Below are 26,518 nucleotides of genomic sequence, written 5' to 3' on the forward strand. Positions count from 1 at the left end.
GTGATATTTTCACCTTCCGGCGTCCCCCGCAGCCTTCCCGCTCCTGGCAGCTTCTGTTCCCAGTAAAGCCTCGTGGCAATGACCCCAGATGATGTAGCGGTCTCGCGAGACCGCTACGTCATCACAGGTCATTGCCGCAAGGCATTACTGGGAACGGGAGCATCGCGAGGAGCAGAAAGGCTGCGGGGGACGCCGGTAGGTGAGAATATCCCAATTTTTTTAAAATTATTTTTAACATTCTATCTTTTACTATTCCATGTGAGAAGTAAGCGGATCAATGCATTCCTATGTGTGCGGAATCCCCGTGATTCCGCACAAAGAATGAACATGCTGCGTTTTTTCCGGAATGCGATTCCGCCGCGGAAAAAAAACGCAGCATGTGCACAAAAAATGCAGAATGATTTAAAAATGATGGTGTGCTTACGTAAGCTTTTTTTAAAGCATTTTTTCGGCAGAAAACGGTCGAAAAAAAACGCAAAAAATCCTGAAAATGTGCACATAGCCTAAATGTATTTCTTTCCTTCCAACATGGAGTCCATGATCAGATAAGGGGGATAAGGAATGTATTTGTGTAAGCAGAAGGATCGGTACCTTTCTTGCGCCGGGTCCGGAACTGTCGGTTCTGTCTCCTCTGTTGTCTGGGGGAAAGCTTAATCAACTGGACAGACGTCTGCACGCAGCAGCAGGGGCGTAGTTAGCTCAGGGAGAGCAGAGCATGCGCAAAAGCGAGCAGACTTGACTGGAAAAGACAGCATACGGCAGGGAGAAGGAAGTGCTCCGTCCTCGCAGCACCAGAGCAGCGCAGGCCCGTGCCTGAGGATCCCCTAGGGTACCCGTAGAGACTGTGCACAGAGACTTGGAGTGCCCCCGCTGGCTCTCCTAAACACTGTGGTCCTGCTTGTACCGCGCTCGTCCCGCTTCAGAGAAAGACCAGGTACGTGACCGTGAACTATGCCCTGACTCTCTGGTCCAGATCTGCCAAGCCACGGTGGGTCTGAACTGTGTTGCGGCCCACATTTTACCCGCGATCCCAATCCCTGGATTCAGAACCCTGCGTGTGGCATCAGAGACGAATGTCACCGTCAGGATGCCACCGGAACAAGCCTTCGCTAACTGCTGTCAGCGTCACCGCTCCATATCATTGAATCCATCACCTGGAAGTCGACTGACCGGATAAGTTAAGTTATGCTTTAAGAACTCGTTTCTACCTTATCACCGGTGTTGCTTCATTCACCTTATTTCCTTGTTTGTTTTCCCCCATTACTGCAATAACTCTGCAAAACTGCTTAACTCCCTGCTTGGAGTATATCCGTGTTCAATTAAATACATTAACCCTTGATCTGTTTCCCGTGTGTCACTGCATCATGCAACCTGCTCACACCTGGCGTAGTCAGCTAGATGCAGTCTTCCAGCATGCAGGAGGCAGATCAAGCGGTGGGGGGTGCTCCAAGGACCAGCATATCATTGGCAGCAATGCTAAGTAAGCTCCTGAAATTCACTGGAAGCAACACTCTGTTATGGGACTGGACTGAGCGGGTCAGGGGTAGGTTGAGAATGCACCCCATAACCCTGGCATTAGAGACAGAGGTTGTTGTGATAGCTTTAGACGGGGAAGCGAGGAGTTCCGTCATGCACCGGCCCCTCCGTGAGCGGGATACCTTTGATAAGGTGTTGCAAATACTGGAGGAGATACACGGAGACCCTACAGACGTTGGAGAACTGCATATGCACTTATTTAGTCATGTACAAAGGGAGGGGGAGACCGTGACTGACTATATGAACACGCTGCAAGAGATCCATATTGTAATTGTGAAGCATGACGGCATAGGCGTAGTGCCCTCTGATATAGTACAGCGAGATCAGTTAGTGAAAGGCTTGAGAGATGCAATGTTGAAACAGGTCTTGCGAGAGCGCTTACAGGTAAATACGCGCTTGACATTTTTAGAAGTTGGGGCTGAGGCGCGTGTATGTGAGCAAGAGCAGGGGGTGACAGTCCCAGCAGGGAAGATCTGGAGCAGGGAGGTATCTCTGGCACTGGCAGCCGAGCAGAGTTGGGTGATAGAGCTACTGAAAGAACTTCAAGACATCAAGAAATATCCGACTCCAGGAGGAAAACTCCAGTACCACCACACCCCCCTGAAGGAAGAACTGGGCCAGAGCCACGGCGGGAAACAAGACCCACAGGCAGAAAAGCTGAACCCACTTACTACAACTGTGGAGAACCTGGACACTTGGCTCTGGGATGTGTTCGGCGGGGCCGACCTCTTTAACGTCGTCCATTAAATTAGGAGGCTCCGTGGCCGAGGAACGCCACCTAGAGCCTGAACAGTCAAGAAGGAGAGCAAAAAGTCCCACAAGTTTAGTATCCTTGTGTCCTCTTGTATGGGCCGAAATGGACAGACTGGTCGTTCGCTGCTTAGTTGACACCGGCTCCCAAGTAACCACAATTTCCGAAGACATTTCTCTGAGACAATGTGGCCTTTATGGGGTCCAGTGATCAAGCTGACAGCTGGAAACCAGTTGCCCATCCTGGTCGCAGGGGTGGTTTGGATGCAAATCACCATATGTGCTAAAAACGTGGGTCAAAAAGGAGTCGTGTTAACCGTGGTGGACCCTGGCAGTGGCCCCAATGTGACTTTAGGGATGAACGTGTTAAAAGAACTTGGAAAACTTCTAATCAGTGAGTTGTCAGATGTGTTTCTGAAGCAGTGGAGCTCTTGCACCCCTCAAAAGGAGGGTGTTCCAACAAATAATCCGAGTGCGCAGGCCCAAGAGACTTCGAGCGATGGAAAAACCTTGGGGAAAGTGGTAGTCCCAGCTGCAGCCAACCTTGTCTTGACACCAGGTCAAACGGTGCTCACTCTGCCCTTCAAGCCACTGTCCACGACAGTAATGTACTAGTGCGGTGTGTCAATCTCAGAGAGGACAACAAGTGCTACAGGTGGACGCTCTGCTCGGCCGATACCAGGACGTTTTTGCCCTTCATGATGAAGATTTTGGGTGTACCACGGCGATCACCCATGAAATTCCGATTGGAAATGCTGCACCTATCCGTGAACGCTACCGTCAGATCCCACCACAAATGTATCAAGAAGTGAAGGGAATGTTAACACAAATGCTACAGAGTGGAGTAATTACAGAAAGCCAAAGCCCATGGGCAGCTCCCATTGTATTTGTGCAGAAAAAATACAGGACGGAAGGGAGCGAGTAATCACCTACGCAAGCCAGTCTCTCCACGACTGAACGAAACCTGGACAATTACAGTTCTTTTAAACTGGAACTGCCGGCGTTGGTGTGGGCCATGACTGAGAAGTTTGCTGAATACCTGTCCAGGTCTGAAGTCCTGATGCACACCGACAACAACCCTTTAGCTCACGTGGAGAATGCAAAACTGGGGGCCATGGAGCAGCGGTGGGTGGCCCGAATGGCTAAATACCGGTATAAGATCGCTTACCGGAAAAAAGCTGAGAACACCCGTGTAGATGCTTTGTCCAGAGTGACACACGAGTGACCTGGACCCAACCGGAATGAAGAACTGGAGGCTGAAGAAATCCCCGAGTTCCGAACTTCCGCCAGGACGATGGCGGCTACGCAGGAACAGGATTCAGACGGCACTCAAAAATGTACCCTGGGGCGATCCCATGACGAATGAGTACGACTTCAGCAGGAGGATGGCGAATTCGCTCAGTTAAGGCAGTGAGTGGCCCTGAAACAGTTGCCCAATCAAGGAGAGAGAGACGCCCTGTCCACAGGAACTTTGCAGATCCTTCGCCAGTGGGAGAGACTTCAATTGCGGAATGGCTTACTGTATCGGAAGATCCAGCTAAACCGAGAACTGGGAATCACCTGGCAGGTGGTGCTGCCTGAAACGCTGCAGAGAAATATGCTTGCGCAGGGGGCGAGAGCAGGGTGCTGCCACGATGGGGGACACTGTGATAATGACAGAAGAGTCCTCCACGCGAAGCAGGGAAGGAGGACGGCGATCGTAAGAAGAGAGGAGGCCCTGGATCAAGATCAGAGAAGCCCATCAGACCGGACCGCACTGTATTGGAGGGATAATAAAAGCTATTTTTCGGGCTATGCAGAGGAGACTCAAACATCTTCCTAGAATACTGTAAATTAGGTGGTAAAGGTGGTGGATGTACTTTATACTGGGAGAATCTGATGACAGGTTCCCTTTAACCCCTTCATGACCATGGGATTTTTCATTTTTCCGTGTTCGTTTTTCGGTCCCCTCCTTCCCAGAGCCATAACTTTTTTATTTTTCCGTCAATTTGGCCATGTGAGGGCTTATTTTTTGCGGGACGAGTTGTACTTTTGAACGACATCATTGGTTTTAGCATGTCGTGTACTAGAAAACGGGAAAAAAATTCCAAGTGCGGTGAAATTGCAAAAAAAGTGCAATCCCACACTTGTTTTTTGTTTGGCTTTTTTGCTAGGTTCACTAAATGCTAAAACTTACCTGCCATTATGATTCTTCAGGTCATTACGAGTTCATAGACACCTAACATGACTAGGTTTTTTATTTATCTAAGTGGTGAAAAAAAATTCCAAACTTTGCTAAAAAAAAAAAAATAAAAATATTGCGCCATTTTCCGATACTCGTAGCGTCTCCATTTTTCGTGATCTGGGGTCGGTTGAGGGCTTATTTTTTGCGTGCCGAGATGACGTTTTTAATGATAGCATTTTGGTGCAGATACGTTCTTTTGATCACCCGTTATTGCATTTTAATGCAATGTCGCGGCGACCTAAAAAACGTAATTCTGGCGTTTTGAATTTTTTTCTCGCTACGCCGTTTAGCGATCAGGTTAATGCTTTTTTTTAGTTGATAGATCGGGCGATTCTGAGCGCGGCGATACCAAATATGTGTAGATTTTATTATTTTTTTTATTGATTTATTTTGATTGGGGCGAAAGGGGGGTGATTTAAACTTTTATATTTTTTTTATTTTTTTCACATTTTTTTTACTTTTTTTTTTTACTTTTGCCATGCTTCAATAGCCTCCATGGGAGGCTAGAAGCAGGCACAGCACGATCGGCTCTGCTACATAGCAGCGATCTGCTGATCGCTGCTATGTAGCAGAATTGCACGTGTGCTGTGAGCGCCGACCACAGGGTGGCGCTCACAGCGACGGGCGATCAGTAACCATAGAGGTCTCAAGGACCTCTATGGTTACAATGGAGATGCATCGCCGACCCCCGATCATGTGACGGGGGTCGGCGATGACGTAATTTCCGGCCGCCCGGCCGGATGCGGTAGTTAAATGCCGCTGTCTGCGATTTACAGCGGCATTTAACTAGTTAATAGGTGCGGGCAGATCGCGATTCTGCCCGCACCTATTGCGGGCACATGTCAGCTGTTCAAAACAGCTGACATGTCCCGGCTTTGATGCGGGCTCACCGCGGAGCCCTGCATCAAAGCAGGGGATCTGACCTCGGACGTACTATCCCGTCCGAGGTCAGAAAGGGGTTAAGAACTAACCTTTACTAGGTATACGAATAAAAAATACGACCACTAAATATAACAAACATAAAGGACCGGGGGAGGGATAAACCCAGTGCTATAGTGAATCCTAACAACCACAGAAAAGGGAAAAAAAAGGGGGTATATAAAAACCAATACTTCTGGCAATACTATATGGTTGCTTTACCACAGCACACCGTGATGCATGTCACATAACTTAGGGTGTCCGGATAGGTGCATCAAAATATAGTAGGCTGTACCAAAGGATATTACGGTATGTGATCACCTGTATGATTGTCAACCTATATATCTGTTAATCAATACATATGACTTTTATGGTGGGTATTCACTATAGCCATCCACCCTATACTGTCACAGACTCCTCAACTTGTTAGGGTCCTGACAATGGTCATGTGTGCTTCTCACTACACCCTTTTAGCGTTCATAGGTTACTTTACTACAGATATAGATTGAGCAAGATTAGTCATAGATATATCTGCCCCATACCATTGTTATCCTCTGTACCACCGCCTTACAAAAAACATGTCATCAGAGGTTTATAGCAGCATAAGAGAGGTATATATACAACAACATGTGACCAATAAAGAACATGCTATCACTGTATTGTCCTAATTACGGGACCATGCTGCCTCATGAACATACATCCAGAGCGTCCCTCAAATAGACACAACAGTGTGGTCACCATTTCATTGCTCCAGCCCCTGTTACCTTCGGGCAATAATATATGCAAACTTTGCAACTAGGAGCAGTCATGTGTTGTATCGATCTCACCCACAGTTGGAGAGAGTTAACGTATCTCTTAGAAGGGTGAGCCTGCCTCTCATTCATGTGTAGCGTCTCCCGACGCGTTTCGTCCTAATGGGACTCATCAGGGGAGTAAAGACTGCCGCTTACAGAACTTACCCCATCTGTGATTTAAAAGCATTGACGGAGGCGCGCCATTGAGGCTCCGCCCCCAGCGTGTGACGCGTCTCCTATACTGCGCAAAGCATTTCCGGTATATCGGAGCCTACGTACAAGCTGTGGGACGCAGGATGTCATGGAACGCAAGCGCTCCATTTCATTCTCGTGCGCCGCTTGGCACCGGATAAATGTGTGCTCCATACCTATGTGTCAGTTAGACAAGACCACTATACGGTCTATAACTCATGCATTGAGTGCCCCCATAATAATGCGCCAATATATACAATCGGCCTGCATAACATAGTAACATAGTAACATAGTAACATAGTTAGTAAGGCCGAAAAAAGACATTTGTCCATCCAGTTCAGCCTATATTCCATCATAATAAATACCCAGATCTACGTCCTTCTACAGAACCTAATAATTGTATGATACAATATTGCTCTGCTCCAGGAAGACATCCAGGCCTCTCTTGAACCAACGGGCATCATGCATGAACAGATGAGACCACTATCCTTGCATCGGTCCCATCCGCCCCTAATATGGTACAGTATTGCTAAAAAAAAAAAAATAAAAATATTGCGCCATTTTCCGATACTCGTAGCGTCTCCATTTTTCGTGATCTGGGGTCGGTTGAGGGCTTATTTTTTGCGTGCCGAGATGACGTTTTTAATGATAGCATTTTGGTGCAGATACGTTCTTTTGATCACCCGTTATTGCATTTTAATGCAATGTCGCGGCGACCTAAAAAACGTAATTCTGGCGTTTTGAATTTTTTTCTCGCTACGCCGTTTAGCGATCAGGTTAATGCTTTTTTTTAGTTGATAGATCGGGCGATTCTGAGCGCGGCGATACCAAATATGTGTAGATTTTATTATTTTTTTTATTGATTTATTTTGATTGGGGCGAAAGGGGGGTGATTTAAACTTTTATATTTTTTTTATTTTTTTCACATTTTTTTTACTTTTTTTTTTTACTTTTGCCATGCTTCAATAGCCTCCATGGGAGGCTAGAAGCAGGCACAGCACGATCGGCTCTGCTACATAGCAGCGATCTGCTGATCGCTGCTATGTAGCAGAATTGCACGTGTGCTGTGAGCGCCGACCACAGGGTGGCGCTCACAGCGACGGGCGATCAGTAACCATAGAGGTCTCAAGGACCTCTATGGTTACAATGGAGATGCATCGCCGACCCCCGATCATGTGACGGGGGTCGGCGATGACGTAATTTCCGGCCGCCCGGCCGGATGCGGTAGTTAAATGCCGCTGTCTGCGATTTACAGCGGCATTTAACTAGTTAATAGGTGCGGGCAGATCGCGATTCTGCCCGCACCTATTGCGGGCACATGTCAGCTGTTCAAAACAGCTGACATGTCCCGGCTTTGATGCGGGCTCACCGCGGAGCCCTGCATCAAAGCAGGGGATCTGACCTCGGACGTACTATCCCGTCCGAGGTCAGAAAGGGGTTAAGAACTAACCTTTACTAGGTATACGAATAAAAAATACGACCACTAAATATAACAAACATAAAGGACCGGGGGAGGGATAAACCCAGTGCTATAGTGAATCCTAACAACCACAGAAAAGGGAAAAAAAAAGGGGGTATATAAAAACCAATACTTCTGGCAATACTATATGGTTGCTTTACCACAGCACACCGTGATGCATGTCACATAACTTAGGGTGTCCGGATAGGTGCATCAAAATATAGTAGGCTGTACCAAAGGATATTACGGTATGTGATCACCTGTATGATTGTCAACCTATATATCTGTTAATCAATACATATGACTTTTATGGTGGGTATTCACTATAGCCATCCACCCTATACTGTCACAGACTCCTCAACTTGTTAGGGTCCTGACAATGGTCATGTGTGCTTCTCACTACACCCTTTTAGCGTTCATAGGTTACTTTACTACAGATATAGATTGAGCAAGATTAGTCATAGATATATCTGCCCCATACCATTGTTATCCTCTGTACCACCGCCTTACAAAAAACATGTCATCAGAGGTTTATAGCAGCATAAGAGAGGTATATATACAACAACATGTGACCAATAAAGAACATGCTATCACTGTATTGTCCTAATTACGGGACCATGCTGCCTCATGAACATACATCCAGAGCGTCCCTCAAATAGACACAACAGTGTGGTCACCATTTCATTGCTCCAGCCCCTGTTACCTTCGGGCAATAATATATGCAAACTTTGCAACTAGGAGCAGTCATGTGTTGTATCGATCTCACCCACAGTTGGAGAGAGTTAACGTATCTCTTAGAAGGGTGAGCCTGCCTCTCATTCATGTGTAGCGTCTCCCGACGCGTTTCGTCCTAATGGGACTCATCAGGGGAGTAAAGACTGCCGCTTACAGAACTTACCCCATCTGTGATTTAAAAGCATTGACGGAGGCGCGCCATTGAGGCTCCGCCCCCAGCGTGTGACGCGTCTCCTATACTGCGCAAAGCATTTCCGGTATATCGGAGCCTACGTACAAGCTGTGGGACGCAGGATGTCATGGAACGCAAGCGCTCCATTTCATTCTCGTGCGCCGCTTGGCACCGGATAAATGTGTGCTCCATACCTATGTGTCAGTTAGACAAGACCACTATACGGTCTATAACTCATGCATTGAGTGCCCCCATAATAATGCGCCAATATATACAATCGGCCTGCATAACGGGCATCATGCATGAACAGATGAGACCACTATCCCTTGCATCGGTCCCATCCGCCCCTAATATGGTACAGTATTACTCTGACTACTACTACGAACACCGCAAAAATGGCTCACCAAGGCAAGAATGATGCATCAAGATAGATACACTTATGAAACCAATGCGACACCCTCCTAAGCCATAAGGAGGAGGCATGCACAGAGACCCCAGCGCAATATGGGCATGCAAAAAAAGGAAAAAGGAAAAAATAGAAAAAAGTAAATAAAGAATGTAATAAAAAATAATAAATAAATAAATAAAAATAAATAAAGTACCGGACACCACCGACCCGTGGGTTTTGTAAATACCCACAAAGAGAATGAAGGAAGGCTCCCTATTACACCCTTTTACTGTAAAGCCTACACTCCTGATTCCTACCTAACGCGGAGGTTGGCACCCTAAAAAGAACCCTGCGCATATGGCGCCCCCACTCAACGACGGCTAGCCCTATAATCACTGTCCCTATAAACCCTATACTAGGACAGATAGGAAAAACAACTAAATGGAACTGTAAGGGAATATATCCCAGCTTTTAATTGTTGTTAGTGGGGAACAGGTAAGAGAAGTGTGCCTAGAGATATGTTTTAGTAACTGGACACCTACCTAACGCGGGGGTTGGCACCCTAAAAACCTCACGCCTTGGCGCCCCCACTCCTCGGTGGCTCTCCCTCCCTAAATGACCCTAATGACCTGTGTTAGAAGAAAAGCCATAGAGGTAGGGGGGCTTGGATTTGGGGGGGGGGGTGAAAAAGGTATATATATTGAAACTAAAGAAAACAGCTATAGGGCTGTAGTTCGTTCAGTCCCAATGGTTGGACTGTTTTGAGACAAAAGATCCATCTGCTTTCTTTCTGGAGGATCAATTTATCCCAGTCACCTCCTCTAGTCGGTGGCAAAATTCTGTCTATACCCACGAAAGTAATTTTTTTCTGATTGCCCTGATGGAAAGTATTCATGTGGGTTGCCACCGGAGTTTCTCTTCTATTGGCGAAGTCCCGGAGGTGTTCCCCCACTCTCTTGCAAAATTCCCTTTTGGTTTTTCCCACATATTCCAGCCCACATTCACAGGTTGATTTGTAGACAATGCCTTTCGTGCGACAATTAATAAAGTGTCGTATGGAATAAGATCTATTTGTTACATTACTTGAAAATTCTTTTGTTGTTAATATTGAGGCACAGGCCTTGCAATTTCCACATTTAAAACAGCCTTTGGTGTTATCTATACGCGGGTTTGAATTCCCTTTAGGGTCATAATGGCTATGCACCATATGCCTCTCCTGTATGTAATTTGAGGGTAAGGGGAAACATGCCCTTTAATTTCCCTGTCCATTAGAAGAATGGGCCAATGCTTTTGGAGAATATCCCTGATGTTATTAGCCCCATTACAATACCTGGTAATGAACCTGATAGTCGTGTCATTCTCTAACTGTGGTTTAGATGTTAATAGGTCTTTCCTATCTCTCTTTGCAGTTTCTCTATAGGCCTTTTTCAAAACCCCCTCGGGATAGCCCCTATCTAGAAATCTGCCGCAAAGATCATTGGCTTGTTCTTGAAAAGCATTTTGGGTTGAGCAGGTATTGCCCTTTGGGGATCCCTCGCTTCAGAGGGACCGGATGGTTACTTTCCCATCGAAGAAGAGAATTGGTGGCTGTGCTTTTCCTGTGAGTCTTAGTAGAAATGGCCCCATTATTCTCTTTTTCTATAAGGATGTCAAGAAATGCTAACTTCTCTGTGCTGGCCTCGTATGTGAAGTGTAGGCCTATGTTGTTAACATTTAGCCCCTCTACAAAGCTACCAAATTCACAGGTGCTCCCTCTCCAGATGACCAGCACATCATCAATGTACCTCAACCATAGTACAATCCTTTCATCTAGAGTAGAGGCACCATCTCCAAAGACCACTCTTTCCTCCCACCAGCCCAGGAGCAGATTTGCATACGAAGGCGCACAAGGGCTGCCCATCGCAGTGCCCCTGAGCTGGTGGAAGTACTTGTGGTCAAATAGAAAAACGTTCCTGGTAAGACAGAATTCAAGGGCCTCTAGAACAAACCTGTTGTGTGTCATATTGTGTGCCCCTGGTGCTGAGGTAATGATTCACTGCCAGTAGACCTTTATCGTGTGGGATGGAAGAGTATAACGCTTCCACGTCTATACTCGCCAGTATCATGTCTTCCTCCAAAAACACCCCATCTAGTTTGCCCAAAAGGTCGGTGGTGTCCCGTACATAAGAATTTAAAGAATTCACAAAAGGTTTAATAATTTGATCCACATATTGCCCCAATCTCTCTGTAAGACTGTTGTTACCAGAGACTATGGGTCTCCCTTTGAGGGGGGTTACCCCTTTGTGTACCTTAGGGAGGCAATAAAAAGTGGGGATCACTGGATTTTTTGGTATGAGAAAATCCCTTTCCTCCTTCCCCACAACACCATCCTCAAAACCTCGCTCGATGATGGTTCTTAATTCTGTCAAGAAAGTCGCTGTAGGGTTACCACTTAGAACCCTGTATTCATCTTTTCTGTCCAAAAGAGAGATGCACATGGAACGGTAATTTGTGGTGTCCATAATTACCACATTCCCCCCTTTATCAGAGGGTTTTATTGTGATACTTTGATCTTTTTCGAGGTTACACAGACATGTCATCTCGCTTCTGGACAGGTTAAACCGCCCTCTTTTCTTATTTTCTGGCAAATTCACAATTTCTTCTGTGACTAAATTCAAGAAAATATCAATAGATCCAAGATCACCCATAGGAGGGGGCATCTTAGAACTCTTGTTTCTCAAACTGGTGAAGGGGCCTGTACCATCTAGATTAGGAATGGGATCGCTTAGATGAAATAGTAGCTGAACATCTTGCAGCAAATCATCCGAAATGCCAAGTTCTAAAGGGAATTAAAACCCGCGTATAGATAACACCAAAGGCTGTTTTAAATGTGGAAATTGCAAGGCCTGTGCCTCAATATTAACAACAAAAGAATTTTCAAGTAATGTAACAAATAGATCTTATTCCATACGACACTTTATTAATTGTCGCACGAAAGGCATTGTCTACAAAGCAACCTGTGAATGTGGGCTGGAATATGTGGGAAAAACCAAAAGGGAATTTCGCAAGAGAGTGGGGGAACACCTCCGGGACATCGCCAATAGAAGAGAAACTCCGGTGGCAACCCACATGAATACTTTCCATCAGGGCAATCAGAAAAAAATTACTTTCGTGGGTATAGACAGAATTTTGCCACCGACTAGAGGAGGTGACTGGGATAAATTGATCCTCCAGAAAGAAAGCAGATGGATCTTTTGTCTCAAAACAGTCCAACCATTGGGACTGAACGAACTACAGCCCTATAGCTGTTTTCTTTAGTTTCAATATATATACCTTTTTCACCCCCCCCCAAATCCAAGCCCCCCTACCTCTATGGCTTTTCTTCTAACGCAGGTCATTAGGGTCATTTAGGGAGGGAGAGCCACCGAGGAGTGGGGGCGCCAAGGCGTGAGGTTTTTAGGGTGCCAACCCCCGCGTTAGGTAGGTGTCCAGTTACTAAAACATATCTCTAGGCACACTTCTCTTACCTGTTCCCCACTAACAACAATTAAAAGCTGGGATATATTCCCTTACAGTTCCATTTAGTTGTTTTTCCTCCCTATCTGTCCTAGTATAGGGTTTATAGGGACAGTGATTATAGGGCTAGCCGTCGTTGAGTGGGGGCACCATATGCGCAGGGTTCTTTTTAGGGTGCCAACCTCCGCGTTAGGTAGGTATCAGGAGTGTAGGCTTTACAGTAAAAGGGTGTAATAGGGAGCCTTCCTTCATTCTCTTTGTGGGTATTTACAAAACCCACGGGTCGGTGGTGTCCGGTACTTTATTTATTTTTATTTATTTATTATTTTTTATTACATTCTTTATTTACTTTTTTCTATTTTTTCCTTTTTCCTTTTTTTGCATGCCCATATTGCGCTGGGGTCTCTGTGCATCCCTCCTCCTTATGGCTTAGGAGGGTGTCGCATTGGTTTCATAAGTGTATCTATCTTGATGCATCATTCTTGCCTTGGTGAGCCATTTTTGCGGTGTTCGTAGTAGTAGTCAGAGTAATACTGTACCATATTAGGGGCGGATGGGACCGATGCAAGGATAGTGGTCTCATCTGTTCATGCATGATGCCCGTTGGTTCAAGAGAGGCCTGGATGTCTTCCTGGAGCAGAACAATATTGTATCATACAATTATTAGGTTCTGTAGAAGGACGTAGATCTGGGTATTTATTATGATGGAATATAGGCTGAACTGGATGGACAAATGTCTTTTTTCGGCCTTACTAACTATGTTACTATGTTACTATGTTACTATGTTATGCAGGCCGATTGTATATATTGGCGCATTATTATGGGGGCACTCAATGCATGAGTTATAGACCGTATAGTGGTCTTGTCTAACTGACACATAGGTATGGAGCACACATTTATCCGGTGCCAAGCGGCGCACGAGAATGAAATGGAGCGCTTGCGTTCCATGACATCCTGCGTCCCACAGCTTGTACGTAGGCTCCGATATACCGGAAATGCTTTGCGCAGTATAGGAGACGCGTCACACGCTGGGGGCGGAGCCTCAATGGCGCGCCTCCGTCAATGCTTTTAAATCACAGATGGGGTAAGTTCTGTAAGCGGCAGTCTTTACTCCCCTGATGAGTCCCATTAGGACGAAACGCGTCGGGAGACGCTACACATGAATGAGAGGCAGGCTCACCCTTCTAAGAGATACGTTAACTCTCTCCAACTGTGGGTGAGATCGATACAACACATGACTGCTCCTAGTTGCAAAGTTTGCATATATTATTGCCCGAAGGTAACAGGGGCTGGAGCAATGAAATGGTGACCACACTGTTGTGTCTATTTGAGGGACGCTCTGGATGTATGTTCATGAGGCAGCATGGTCCCGTAATTAGGACAATACAGTGATAGCATGTTCTTTATTGGTCACATGTTGTTGTATATATACCTCTCTTATGCTGCTATAAACCTCTGATGACATGTTTTTTGTAAGGCGGTGGTACAGAGGATAACAATGGTATGGGGCAGATATATCTATGACTAATCTTGCTCAATCTATATCTGTAGTAAAGTAACCTATGAACGCTAAAAGGGTGTAGTGAGAAGCACACATGACCATTGTCAGGACCCTAACAAGTTGAGGAGTCTGTGACAGTATAGGGTGGATGGCTATAGTGAATACCCACCATAAAAGTCATATGTATTGATTAACAGATATATAGGTTGACAATCATACAGGTGATCACATACCGTAATATCCTTTGGTACAGCCTACTATATTTTGATGCACCTATCCGGACACCCTAAGTTATGTGACATGCATCACGGTGTGCTGTGGTAAAGCAACCATATAGTATTGCCAGAAGTATTGGTTTTTATATACCCCCTTTTTTTTCCCTTTTCTGTGGTTGTTAGGATTCACTATAGCACTGGGTTTATCCCTCCCCCGGTCCTTTATGTTTGTTATATTTAGTGGTCGTATTTTTTATTCGTATACCTAATAAAGGTTAAGTCTTATCCAGTAGCTTTCTATTATAATTTTCTTGGATTAATCACCCAGCTTATATATATTCCCTTTAAGAACGCGGCTACATTTCTACATGTGTGTCTTCTGACTCCCTATAGAATCCTACAAAGAAAAAGGCACAAAAATATAAAGAAAATATGCAGTTCAGTGGTGTCTTACAATGCACAGCGGCAGGAGTTTTCCTTCAGTTTTCCTATGTTGCTTGGACAGTTGCTCACACGTGTTTTCACAACATTGGTTTTAGCAGGCAAAACATGCTCTCGTAGCAATAAAAATTCTGGGTTCAAAGGCTCGTTTTTTAGTCTTCTCGTCAATTTTTTTGTTTTTGCTGTGGGTTTTTTGTGTGATTTATCTATGGTACATGCTTAGAACAAACGCTATTACCCTGCCGATATGGGGTTAATCTGAGGGGTAATATTCTTACTATTGAGCCTGGCGCAGGGACTTAGCCGAATGCTGGGAGAGAAAATGAACTTTATTCCTCCCGGCAGCGTTCGGATTTTAGTCACATGGCGGCGCCGGCGTCACTCACGGCTCTGAGTATACACAGTGTTGGCTGTCACCACACCACGGGCCCTCGCTGACAGCTGGCCTCAATAGAGAGCGAGTGTCAGTCAGGGCCTGGGCTCAGCTACAGCCGACACTGTGTATACTCAGAGCGGTGACTGACCCCGTGCCAGTGCCGCCATGTGACTAAAACCCGAACACTGCCAGGGAGAATAAAGTTCATTTTCTCGCTGCAGTGTTTGGCTAATTGCAGGCGCCGGGCGGGTTCAGACCACTGTTAACCTGCAGATTAACCCCATATCTGCGGGGTAATAGCGTTTTTTCTCATGACCAGTTCCCTTTAGTGCAGTTAGTTTTATTCCTAAAAACGCTGCAAAAAAATACAAAAAAACCCTGCAGTATTTCAAATCAAGAAAAAAAGACAAAAAACACAAGCGTGTGCACGAGATTTCTGAGATCTCGCAGCTTTAGCTGCAACTATGGTATGCAGCTTTTAATTTCTATTAGAAAAAAAAGCAGCAAAAATGCAAACGTGAATAAAGCCTAAGACACAGCAGATTTTCTGGACAAAGAAAACTGTAATGTTCACTCCATGTGAGAACGTGAAGGAAAAAGAAACACAAAACCCTCATATGAACCGAAAAGTAGATGAACATTGAAATGAATAAGGCGACGATCGCACGATGAGCTTTTGGACAGTTTTTGTCGCTGCCCCATCTCTGCACCGATTTAAAGTGTTACTTGCAAAATGAATATAACCTTCATTTTATCACATTTTTGACGCTGTGCTTTTTGTCTCTTCTGAGTCTGTCAGCCATTAAATAAAGCGGCTTTGCTTTTGATGCTTCCTGGTATTAATTATTGACATACTTGTGCAGATTACATGGTTTTCCATCCCGGAAATGCATGAAAAAAAAACTTGTGTGCCTTTTTTACCTGCGTAATTTCCAGATCTAAAACACGTCTATGGGGAAAATCCGCACACAAAAGAGAAATTAAAAAAAATATTTAGAATTGAGAGTCCTCAGTGGTTTGATACCTTTTAATGGCTAACTGAAAAGATAATAATAATTTTATTTAATAATAATAATAATAATAATTGTATTTATATAGCGCCAACATATTCAACATATTCCGCAGCGCTTAAAAGACGGTAACAAATTGCAAGCTTCAAGACTACTCGGGTCCGTTCATCAGGCATAGACATCTTTTCAGTTAGCCATTATAATCAACCACTGAGGACTCTCAATTCTAAATATTTTTCTATCTACTGGCGAACACGGTACCAAGATATATATCTTTCCTATATCAAAAAAAGAGAAATTGACACGTTGTGCATTTGGATCGCGCACCGCACATGAGCAAAAAAAAAAAAAAAAAAGGAAGTTGCTTTGTTTGAAGCGATGAAAATATGCAGTCTCACAAACGCACCAAAACCTCATTGTGGGACTGTAGCCGAAGAGAAATCATCCGGTTTCTGAGGCCACTCAGCCCTCACTGCACAAATGTATGAAGCCATTAGGCGCATTCATAGTGCTACAGCGACACCTGCTGGCAGCGCTTGTGTACTGCTGCGAGATCCGATTTAATAATCAAGTTTATCAACTATTGCAACAAGTCAGGATTGACCAAGAAAACCGCAGTGCCCATCCGCCCCAGGCAATATCTACAAAGCAGAACATTCTGCTGCAATATTGATGGAAACCGTAAGTTCTGTCATCTATGACTGAAGACATGGCGCGATATCTACATTGTACTGCACTAATGTCACGACATGTACATAGAAGTAAGGCAGCACCGTGCTGGCTGCAGATTATGTGCAAGTAACGGGGACTGTGAGCTCCTTACCGCACGGCTCTTCCTTCTTCCAGGGATGTGCTGCGCTCACTCCGCCCTCATTGCCACGTACACTGGTCTCACATGCGGGGCAATGTCCGCACACTGCACCCACGGTGTATGTATGTCCCAGCACAGCAGGGTGGGCGGTGCACGGCTGCTTACTGTCTCTCTGTGGGGGGGGGGGGGGGGGGTTTACTTGTTTTCTGAATTTAGAATATTTCAGCTTTTACAGATTATAGATTGTTGGGAAGAGTGCTGCATACTGAAAGTCCACCAGAGGGCGCAGATGTATGCTTTCCAATGTTCTCTGTTTTGTCGGGAAGGATGATGTAATTCCTGTGACCACCAGAGGGCGCAGATATAACGTTTCCTTCTGGACGTTGCTGTCTGGTTTATCGGGAAGCCCAGCTGTGATTCCTATGACCTCCAGAGGGCGCTGTTGTAATCTTTCCTGCAATGTCTGATTTGTCAGGAAGGCAGCAGTAATTCATGTAACCACCAGAGGGCGCACACGTCATCTTTTCTCCTGCGTTGGTTAGTCCATAAGTCATCTGAAAGTCTTATGACCAGCAGAGGGCGCTGATGTGCTTTTAAATATTTCTGGTTTTGAAATGTGCAGCCTTTATTTTATGATAATTGCAGCATAATTGGGGAATTTCTTCTGTTTTCCATCGCTCTTAACATTTTTTTTTTTTTACGTAAATGTCAACGTGGCTCCTGCAACCCAACAAATATACAGTAAAATGATGCAGCTGCGACTTTCTGCTAAATAAAAGGCTGGAAATGCACCAAATTTTATTCAATATAGGAGATGCATCCTTGAAATGTTTACATAAACGTGTTTTCCGTATGTGTGCCATTCATGTGTACAACAGGCTGCACATGCACGATTTTCCACTTAGATCTCAGGTTAACGTGGGAAAAAATATCACAGCATGCGGACAAGACCAGTGCATGCAACTAACATGTAATGTAATCGTACTGCTCTCTGATGACATCCGAGTGCAGTCCGATGTGTCACACACACTTATAGACGTGTATGAGTGCATGGGATCCGATTATCAGATGTACTTACAGCATGTGGCTATTGTTTTCTCGCAAATCGCAGATCTCCACTGCCTCATAGAATAACATTGGCCCGAGGGCTATGTGATACTGTTACACGCTCGTGTGAGTGAGCCCTTATTGTTAGGCTACAGTCAGACATCCATGCTTGTTGTGTGTGTGCTGCCAGTGTTTTTCCCTGACTCCATGGGACTATTCACAACACTTTTTTTGTTTTTCAAACCCATAGTTTGCATAAGAAAAAACCAAGACATGTCCTACTGTGGTCTGATCTGAAGACACTGTGTCTCAAAACCCCCAAAACAGACAGCACTGATGCCATCTGAATTGTATCTGTGTGATGTCCATTTTTTTTAGTGTCTGTTTGTCAGGAGAAGATTAAGAAATCTCATATGTTGTGGTAGAGAGTTCCAGAGTAGGGGTGATACGTGAGAGAAATCTTGTATACGATTGTGGGAAGAGGAGATAAGAGGGGAGTAGAGAAGGAGATCTTGTGAGGATCGGAGGTTGCGTGCAGGAAAGTACCGGGAGACGAGGTCACAGATGTATGGAGGAGACAGGTTGTGGATGGCTTTGTATGTCATAGTTAGGGTTTTGTAATGGGGAGCCAGTGAAGGGATTGACAGAGGGGAGAGGCCGGGGAATAGCGGTGGGACAGGTGGATTAGTCGGGCAGCAGAGTTTAGAATAGATTGGAGGGGTGCGAGAGTGTTAGAGGGGAGGCCACAGAGCAGGAGGTTATAGTAGTCGAGGCGGGAGATGATGAGGGCATTGACTAGAGTTTTTGCAGATTCTTGGTTTAGGAATGTACGGATCCGTGAAATATTTTTGAGTTGAAGGCGGCAGGAAGTGGAAAGGGCTTGGATATGCGGTTTGAAGGAGAGATCAGTGTCAAGGATTACCCCAAGGCAGCGAACTTGTGGGACTGGGGAGAGTGGGCAGCCATTTACTGTAATGGATAGGTTTGTTGGGGGGTCGCTTGAGATGGGGGAAAGATGATGAATTCTGTTTTGTCCATGTTACGTTTTAGAAATCTAGCGGAGAAGAAGGATGAAATAGCGGACAGACATTGAGGGATTCTGGTTAGTAGGGTGGTCATATCTGGTCCAGAGATGTAGTTCTGCATGTTATCAGCATAGAGCTTATACTGAAAACTGATTCTATGAGCTGTCCCAGGCCAAAGGTGTAAATGGAGAAGAGCAGGGGCCCTAGGACTGTACCTTGTGGGACTCCGACAGATAGGGGGTGAGGTGAGGAGGTGGTGTGTGAGTGGGAGACGCTGAATGTCCGGTCTGTTAGCTATGACGAGATCCAGGCTAGGGCCAAGTCTGTGATGCCAAGGGATGAGAGGGTCTGTAGTAATAGGGAATGGTCCACTGTGTCAAAGGCAGAGGACAGGTCCAGGAGGAGGAGGACAGAGTAGTGTCGCTTGCTCTTGGCGGTTAATAGGTCATTGGTGACCTTAGGGCAGTTTCAGTGGAGTGGTGTGACTGGAAGCAGATTGTAAGCAGTCAAAGAGGGAGCAGGAAGAGAGATGGGAGGACAGTTCAAGATGGACATGTTGTTTCACTAGTTTTGAGGCATAGGGGAGAAGTGATATAAGGCGATAGCTAGATGCAGACGATGGGTCAAGAGAGGGCTTTTTGAGGATAGGTGTGATTGAGACATGTTTAAAGCTTGAGGGGAAAACACCAGTTGCTAGTGATAGGTTGAAGAGATGGGTTAGGGTTGGGATGAAGACTGTGGCAAGGTTTGGGATGAAGTGGGATGGGATCGGGTCAAGTGCACAGGTGGTGAGATGCGATCTTGAGAGTAGAGTGGTGAGTCAATCTTCTGTAATGGTGGAGAAGTTGGTTTTGGAGGTGGAGGGCTGGGCAGTTGGGAGGAAGGGCTCTGGGGTTGTCGACTAAAACTGTCTCTGATGTTATCAATCTTCTGCTTGAAAACTGAGGCAAAGTCTTCAGCTGAGATAAGTGGGGAGGGAGGAGGTGCTGGGGGATGGAGGAGAGAATTGAAGGTGTTGAATAACTGTTTAGGGTTGTAAGACAGGGAGGATATGAGCAATGAGAAGTAGGTTTGTTTCGCTGTGGCGAGTGTGGTCTGGAAAGTAGTGAGGGACTGTTTGAATGCGATGAAGTGCTCATTGGAGTGGGATCTTTTACATCTCCGCTCAGCAGCCCTGGAAGCTCGCCTCAGTTCTTTGGTCAAGCTGGTGTGCCAGGGCTGTATGTTGATTTTGCGAGCTTTGGTATGTGTGAGAGGGGCAAGAGATTCCAAAGCTACAGCTATTGTGGTGTTATATAGAGCGGCAGCATCATCCACATTGTGTAGGGAACTTATGTCTGTGAGAGGGGGGAGGGATTCAGAGAGTGAGTGTAGATGAAGGTGTTTAAGATTTCTGCAAGGGTGTACAAGTTTGCGGGGTGGGGATTGTAGACAAGGAGTGGAGAGGGAAGAGAATGTAAGTAGATTGTGGTCAGAAAGGAAGAGGTGAGTTAGAGAGGTTAGATAGGGAGCAGAGGCTGGTGAAGATGAGGTTCAGTGTGTGATCATCTTTGTGAGTGGCTGCAGAAGACCACTGAGTGAGGCCGAAGGAGGAAGTGAGAGATAGAAGTTTAGTGGCAGCTGAGAGGGAAGTGTCAATGGGGATGTTGAAGTCACCCATGATGATAGTGGGGATGTCCGCAGAAAGGATATGAAGTAGCCAGGTGGTAAAGTGGTCAAAGAATGTGGTAGCTGGCCCTGGGGGGTGGTAAATGACAGCCAGTTGGAGGGGGAGTAGATGCGCACAGAGTGCACATCAAAGGAAGGGAGGGTAACAGAGCGTGGCAGTGGGATTGGGGTGAAGGAGCAGTTATCTGACAGAAGAAAACCAACTTCTCCACCATTCTTGCTGCTGGGGCGGAGTGTGTGAGAAAGGTGGAAGCCACCATACGAAAGTGCAGCAGGAGAAGCTGTGTCAGAGGGGGTGAGCCAGGTTTCGCTGATGGCGAGGAAGGAAAGTTTGGTAGTAACAAAAAGATTGTGGATGTAGGAAAGCTTGTTGCGGACAGAGCGAGCGTTCCACAGAGCTCCTGTTAGTGGGACTGGCGAAGCGGGGACTGGGCGAATGGGTATAAGGTTAGAGAGGTTACGTAAATTTGTGATGGAGCGTGGATGGGAGTTAGAACTGACTGTGGGGATGTGATGAGGAGGACCAGGAATTGGAGAGATATCACCAGCAGTGAGAAGGAGCAGAGAAAGTGTTAGCAGGTGTGAGCAGGAGAGGGCATGAGGTGGCTGTCTGTGCTTGGAGATAGAGGATTGTATGTTGAGGAACAGTTCTGAGGAGGAGGTAACATGGATGGGGAGGATTGAAGAAGAGATGAACAGTTCCTTACTAGGAGTAGGGATTAGGGGAGTTAGCAGAAAGTGAAGGATTATAAGGGTGAAAGTAAAAAAAAAGGAACATTGTTTACAGTGACTGTGTCCAGTTACCTTCAGTTCCCTTCGGGTTCAATTCTGGTTTTAATTCTACATTAATCTTCACACTTCTAGGACACACTTATAGGATCCACACTGCAGACTAAAGTCTTTGCAGACTTGAGCTATGCAATATATGCGCTACAAAGTGCATTCAGGTGTGAAGTAGAGGAGTGGTCTCTGTTCATCTTGGTCAGAGAATTAAATGTGGACCAGAAGCATATAATCAAGCCAGAGTAAACAATGTCATAAATAACACTGGGGTAAGCTGGGGTTAGTTGAAAGACATACCATGTGAATTCTAGGAGCAGAGGTAAGAGTCTGTGTGGAAAGTTGGATGATGTACTATATGCACTTCACAGACAGACAAGGCAGGAGAGCTGGGTGGATGAACATACCTGTAGGAAGAATAGACATGCTGGTTAGAGTGCGATGGTGGCAGGTAGTAGGGCACAATCTGTATACATATTTCTGGTTTTAATTCTACATTAATCTTCACATTTCTAGGACACACTTATAGGATCCACACTGAAGTGTGTAATTTAATATAAATTAATGTGATGGAAAGGTCTGGTAGGGGAGTTAGGTGAGATGGAGGAAATATGATTAGTTTAGCCTTGACCGCATTAAGTTTTAGGAAGTGTGATGAAAAGAAGGATAGTATGGCTGATAGACACTCTGGGATTCTGGACAGCAGAGTGATGACATCTGGACCAGAGAGGTAGACCGGAGTGTCAATAGATGGCAAAGGAAGCCATGGGGCTTTATAAATTTTCCCATGCCAAAGCTATAGATGGTATGAAAACTGTTGAAGGAAAGAGCGCAAATAGTGTCTTATCTGAGAAGGTTAAAAGATTAATCCATAGGATTGCACTCACCAGATGTAGCTGAGTTGAAGCATTGAAAGGATTCGCTGTAGCAGATCCACAAGTCCAGGAAGGTCCGGCTGTTAGATACAGATTGGGAAAATTGTGGTAAATTTCTGCGCTGCTGAATCACTAGAATTCCAGAATTATTAGTACATGTGGCTTTCTTATTCTACGCGTTTCAGAGTTCAAGACTCCTTCATCAGGAAACACCACAGGAACATGTCAATACAGTTTACACCATTCTGTAAATAGACAAACAGTTCAAATAACAGTCACCTGGTTAATCTATCATTACTTTTATTGTTTTATTACAGTATCTGAGTGTTAAGGAAAAGAAGAAAAAAAAAAAAAAGATGAACAGAATGAAAAAACAAGGGGCGAAAACCCAAAGTCCCAAAAGAGAAATGCATTACAGAGAGTTCATTTCAAGGGAGGCAAGGTTTGTTGCAGCCACAATGATTTCCATCAAAAGTATCTGGATTAACAGAGATGTCAGCGGAGAATATATGTGCAAAAGATTCAGATTCAAGATTCAAGATTCAAAGAAGCTTTATTGGCAGGACCAAATACACATCAGTTTTGCCAAAGCAAGTGTATAAAGGCAATAGGGATAGGGACTGTGCGGATGTTGGGTAGGAGCTGTAGGGAAGGTGGATGGGGGCAGATCCAGGGTGGGGGCTATAGTCCATGGCATAGGGGAGGTGGATGGGGGCAGATCCATTGTGGGGGCTATAGACCATGGCATAGGGGAGGTGGATGGGGGCAGATCCATTGTGGGGGCTATAGACCATGGCATAGGGGAGGTGGATGGGGGCAGATCCATTGTGGGGGCTATAGACCATGGCATAGGGGAGGTGGATGGGGGCAGATCCAGGGTGGGGGCTATAGTCCATGGCATAGGGGAGGTGGATGGGGGCAGATCCATTGTGGGGGCTATAGACCATGGCATAGGGGAGGTGGATGGGGGCAGATCCATTGTGGGGGCTATAGACCATGGCATAGGGGAGGTGGATGGGGGCAGATCCATTGTGGGGGCTATAGACCATGGCATAGGGGAGGTGGATGGGGGCAGATCCATTGTGGGGGCTATAGTCCATGGCATCATAGTTCTCTTTCTCGCAGTCTATGACATTCGCTCACATACCGCGCTGCTATCTCCACCGCTCTCTCTTCTTCTCCCAGCAGGATATATGTTTTCTCTTCCTCCTTCATGGTGATGAAGTCTGGGAAGAGATGTGAGAGTCTCCTGAAGTGAGTGTCCCTCACTGCTGAGTATTTGGAGCAGTGTATCAGGAAGTGGGTTTCGTCCTCTATGGCTTCCTGGTCACAGTGTTGGCACAGTCTTTCCTCCCTGGGCTTGTAGCTCTGTCAGGTTGTTGTGATTGGTGTTCTGGTCCGGTAGGGTTTGGCTGGGCTGTTCTGAGGGTTCTGGTTTTTCTGTTTCACCTACATGTATCAGGGCTTTATGGTGATGGGAGCTTGGATTGCTCCTATGCAGGTGAGCCCGGAATGACAGCGCCCTCTTTAGAACTGTTAGGTGTAGAGGGAATCTGCCCAGCTCGGCCCGACAAGCACTGTTGGAGGTGCTCCGATGGACCTGGAGAAGGTGCTTGCAGAATTCCAGGTGGAATATTTCTGTTGGACTGGAATCCCACTTTGACCAGTCTGGGTAGGTGTGAGGACCCCAGACTTCACTGCCATACAGGAGGATTGGGGCGATGATGGAGTCGAAGATTTTTAGCTAGACCCTCACTGGTGGCTTCAGATGGTAGAGTGCAAAATGCTTATTCTTTTAAAGTGCCACCATTAATAAAATATATTTTAATTTTCTAGAAATTGGTAAAAAGGGTTAATTTTTATGTATATATATATATATATATATATATATATTAGCTGAAGAGCCCGGCGTTGCCTGGGCATAGTAAATATCTGTGGTTAGTTATAGCACCTCACTTCTCTTATTTTCCCATCACGCCTCTCATTTTCCCAATCACATCTTTCATTTTCCCCCTCACATCTCTCATTTTCTCCCTCACACCTCTCATTTTCTCCCTCACTCCTCTCATTCCCCCCTAACACTTGTCATTTCAACCTCACATCTGTCATTTTCTGATCACTCCACTATTTTTCCTCACTCCTCTCATTTTGCACTCACACCTTTTCATTTTCACTTCACACCTCTCATTTTCACCTCATCACCTCAGTATATACATGTTTGTCATCTCCCTTATATATAGTATACATCTGTATGTCATCTCCTGTATATAGTATATACCTGTATGTCATCTCCCCTGTATATAGTATATACCTGCTGTGTGTCATCTCCCCTATATATAGTATATACCTGAATGTCATCTCCTTCTATATATAGTATATACCTGTATGTCATCTCCTCCTGTATATAGTATATACCTGTGTGTAATCTCCCCTGTATATAGTATATATCTGTGTGTCATCTCCTCCTGTATATAGTATATACCTGCATGTCATCTTCTATATATAGCATATACCTGTATGTCATCTCCTCCTGTATATAGTATATACCTGTAGGTCATCTGCTCCTGTATATAGTATATACCTGTGTGTCATCTCCTCCTGTATATAGTATATACCTGTATGTCATCTCCTCCTGTATATATATGTACCTGTATGTCATCTCCTCCTCTATATAGTATATACCTGTGTGTCATCTCTCCTGTATATAGTATATATCTGTGTGTCATCTCCCCTGTATATAGTATATACCTGTGTGTCATCTCCTCCTGTATTAAACCTCGTTCACACGTTATTTGCTCAGTATTTTTACCTCAGTATTTGTAAGCTAAATTGGCAGCCTGATAAATCCCCAGCCAACAGGAAGCCCTCCCCCTGGCAGTATATATTAGCTCACACATACACATAATAGACAGGTCATGTGACTGACAGCTGCCGTATTTCCTATATGGTACATTTGTTGTAGTTTGTCTGCTTATTAATCAGATTTTTATTTTTGAAGGATAATACCAGACTTGTGTGTGTTTTAGGGCGAGTTTCGTTTGTCAAGTTCTGTGTGTTGAGTTGCGTGTGGTGACATGCATGTAGCGACTTTTGTGAGATGAGTTTTGTGTGGCAACATGCGTGTAGCAACTTTTTGTGTGTCGAGTTGCATGTGACAGGTTAGTGTAGCAAGTTGTGTGCAGCAAGTTTTGCGCGTGGCGAGTTTTATGTGTGGTGCCTTTTGAGTATGTGCAAGTTTTGTGTGAGGCAACTTTTGCATGTGTTGCAACTTTTGTGCATGTGGCAATTTTTCCGCGTGTGCAAGTTTTGCGTGTGGCGAGTTTTCCATGAGGTGAGTTTTGCACTTGTGGCGAGTTTTGCAAGAGCCTAGTTTTTGCATGTGGCGAGTTCTGCGCGTGGCGAGTTTTGAGTGGCGACTTTTGTGTTTCGACTTTTATGTGGCGAGGTTGGTGTATTTGTGGTGAAATGTGTGCTGAGGGTAATATGAGTTCAAGCACATGGTAGTGTGTGGCGCATTTTGTGTGTGTGTTCATATCCCCGTGTGTGGTGAGTATCCCATGTCGGGGCCCCACCTTAGCAACTGTACGGTATATACTCTTTGGCGCCATCGCTCTCATTCTTTAAGTCCCCCTTGTTCACATCTGGCAGCTGTCAATTTGCCTCCTACACTTTTCCTTTCATTTTTTCCCCATTATGTAGATAGGGGCAAAATTGTTTGGTGAATTGGAAAGCACGGGGTTAAAATTTCACCTCACAACATAGCCTATGACGCTCTCAGGGTCCAGACTTGTGACTGTGCAAAATTTTGTGGCTGTAGCTGCGACGGTGCAGATGCCAATCCCGGACATACATACATACACACACACATACACACACACATTCAGCTTTATATAATATATATATATATATATATATAAATTTTATTAAGAATAATTTATTAAAAATAAATTGTATTAAAAAATCAGTTGTGGATAGTTATTTATAAAACTGGTGTAATTTTTCGGAGGAGGATGGGACTAAAAATGTATGAGCAACGTTATAAAAATAGTTAAAATTAGTCAAAAATAAAATTATAGGTTGCACCACAATTTGGGATCATGACTCAC

General features: G+C 45.1%; 1 protein-coding gene across 3 annotated transcripts in view; it reads right to left on the reverse strand.

The window, feature by feature from the left end:
- FAM114A1 (family with sequence similarity 114 member A1) overlaps positions 1-22,621 on the reverse strand; it is a 136,738-nt gene extending 114,117 nt beyond the window's left edge. The window contains exons 1-2 of one of the 3 annotated variants that reach the window (XM_069744605.1): positions 22,425-22,621; positions 21,838-21,944 (exon numbers count right to left, since the gene is read on the reverse strand). The gene's annotated coding sequence lies outside the window, so the exon portion shown is untranslated. Of the gene's footprint in view, positions 1-17,029; positions 17,195-21,837; positions 21,945-22,424 lie in introns of those variants that run through there. The other 2 variants (XM_069744607.1, XM_069744604.1) reach the window with 2 other exon arrangements.
- Between the last annotated feature and the right edge of the window lie 3,897 nt (positions 22,622-26,518).

The sequence above is a fragment of the Ranitomeya imitator genome, chromosome 1 (genome assembly GCF_032444005.1).
Source record: "Ranitomeya imitator isolate aRanImi1 chromosome 1, aRanImi1.pri, whole genome shotgun sequence".
NCBI lineage: Eukaryota > Metazoa > Chordata > Amphibia > Anura > Dendrobatidae > Ranitomeya > Ranitomeya imitator.